Raw genomic sequence first — 2,932 nt, forward strand, 5'->3', positions numbered from 1 at the left:
GCAAACTGAATACAATGTGTCCAATCCTAGATTAATAAACAGAACATTATCAGCACCCCAAACACTGTCCTCGTGTTCTTTTCTAGTTACTACCTGTCCTACCAAGGATAACCATTATCCTAATTTGCAGCAGCACATGTTAGTTTTGCCTGCTTTTATATATTTTATATCAGTGGAGTCATATGGTATGGACTTTTTCATGTCTGGCTTTCTTCAACATTGTTTTTGTGAGATTTGTTCATATTATGACATGTAGTTGCGGATTTTGTTGAATCTTTTAAAAATTTGAATTTTCATTCTCTATATAGATTAAACAATAAACAATTTTCAACGAAATAGATTTAGTGCCCTCAAGGTCCATTCAAGTTATTATGAATGGCAGGATTTCCTTCTTTCTTATGGATGAATAATATTGTAATACTAGAGGCCCACAGCAGCTTGCATTGCTTCACAGCTGGTGACCATCTTATGATCATATGGGGGTGGCCATCTGTGACTACATGGGGCAGCCATCTTGTGACCACATGGGGGCAGCCATCTTGTGACCACATGGGGGCAGCCATCTTGTGTGAGGGTGTGATGGTCAATTTGCATATTACCTCTTTATTATATAGGATATGTGTATCAAATCAACACATTGAACATCTGAAACTTATACAGTGTTATATGTCAATTACTTCTCAATAAAGCTGGGGGGTGGGGGAAGATCTGAGAATCCTTTTTTTTTTTTTTTAATTATCCTAGATAAAGAAGGTACCAGGTCAATTTTTTGTTTGTGTAAGTTTCTCTTTCTTTACAGGTTATTGCTCCCTTCACAAGCCAGATTCATCTTGGCCTTATCTCTTTGGCCTTATCTCCAGGAGGTGCCATATCCATTTTTGTCTTAAACAACTAAGCATTTGATATGGACTGGCAGAGGCAACTATCTCCAATAACTACTTTCCTCTTTTTCCTTTCAGTGATAGATTTCACAGAACCTGTGAGGACCCTTTGAGAGGCCACATAACCCAGCCTCCTTTAGGTGTGGCCATATGAATACATTCTGGCCAATAGGAGATGAGTGGAAAGGATGTCTGCAAACTCCAGAGATGGAACAATCAGATTTGTTCATCTAGAAATTCAGGCCTTTGAGAGATACCAATGAAAGCCTGCTGGTCTCTTGAACTGAGAAGAGACAGAATTGGGAGCCACAGATGGTTGCTTTCTGTCACGAGAACAGAGAAAGAAGTGGTTTGCAAAGAAAGGGACTGGAGCAGATGCAAAACAAGAGGCAGGATGGGCATACTGCGAGGTCTGAGGGTCCTCAAAGCAACTTTTCCCAGTCCTGGCCCTTATTCTTCATGGGTGAGGCCATACCATTCCTGTCCTTGGTCCTTTTAATAGATTCTCCACTTTCCTTTAGATAATTTGAATAACTTTTGTTATTTGCAAGAAAGGGGAACTTCATAAATATAGAGTTCTCCAAAATAACCCTGTTTTTTATATATGATAGGCAATAAGGTGTGGCAAGAAAATTTACTGAGGTGTTGTATTTTGCTTTTGCTGATGTAGAAATATTAGAAAGAGCAACCGCCATCTGTTTATTTATTCTTGAAGTTTCCCCTTCCGTGTTCTGAGAAGGTAGAAAGGCCTTAGGTTTTCTGCCTTAGAGGAAGTTTGAGCTACTGGGCTGAAAGAAGTTACCGAAGGCAGTCTGCTGTCCTAGGTTTGGTTTCCAAAAGTTTGAGTTTCTTGGGAGAATATTCTTGAGGAAGGGAGAGAGTGTTCTAAAGTGGGATAGGTGAAAGCAGATAAAGTGAAAGGGGACTCCTTAAGATAGAAGAAGGATAAATGTCAGTAGATTCTGTGACTTTGGGGAACCTGTACCCTAACCTGGCTAGTCCCAGGGAGATTTCAGGATGCTAGAGGGGACTGGAAGCCTGGTACATCCAGAGAGACTGGATCCTAGCTTTTCATGCCTGATTGTCAGTTCTTGACAATAAGACTTTATTTTTAAAAACAGGGAAGCTTGACAGATTTGGCCCACGGGCCATAGTTTGCTAACCCTTGAATTAGAATATCATCGTTTAACAACCCTCAATGAATTAATAATACTAGAGGCCTGGTGCACAAAATTCATGTAGGGGGGTGGTGTCCCTCAGCCCAGCCTGCACCCTCTCCAATCTGGGATATCCCTCTCACAATCTGGGACTGCTGGCTCCTAACCACTTGCCTGCCTGCCAGCCCGATTGCCCCCTAACTGTTCCCCTGCCAGCCCGATTGCCCCCAACTGCCTTCCCCTGCTGGCCTGATTGCCCCCTAACTGCTCCCCTGCCAGCTCGATTGCCCCCAACTGCCCTCCCCTGCCGGCCTGGTCATTGCCTCACTGTGTGGAGCGGCCGCTGGGCCCTGCCTCCGCTGTGCACGCGGCCATCTTCTGGTGGCCATCTTGTGACAGTGTTGCCCGCAAGGGTGTGAGGATCACTTAGGCTTTTATTAGTATAGCTAGGAAACAGAGAAGCATATTGAACTGCACCAAGAGTATGCAAAATCTAGACTGTGGGAAGTTGCACAAATCAAAAGGATTCTTCAACAGATTGGGTGAAGTAAAGAGACAGAGGGAAGACACGGGTTAAAAGAGATTTAGGGATATATCAACTTGCAGAAGGATGGGCAGAACTAAATTCCGGTTTAGGAATGCACATTTGGGTGATTATAAAATTAGGATTTGGGGAGTGTTGTGATTAGGAATAGGTTCATGGGTGGGCTTCTGGGGTGGGTGGCAAGGTTCTAGGTCAAGCATGTCAAACTAAAAGGCTAACATGGGCCAAATAAACAAAGTTAAAGTTTATATGGGCTGCAAAAAAACAAAAGCTTCAATTTTCATAGAAATGTAGGTTTATTTTGATAGACATGCTGAATACAAAGGGCTGAAATAAATGAGTAATTGTTC

The sequence above is a fragment of the Myotis davidii genome, unplaced genomic scaffold (genome assembly GCF_000327345.1).
Source record: "Myotis davidii unplaced genomic scaffold, ASM32734v1 scaffold461, whole genome shotgun sequence".
Taxonomy (NCBI): Eukaryota; Metazoa; Chordata; class Mammalia; order Chiroptera; family Vespertilionidae; genus Myotis; species Myotis davidii.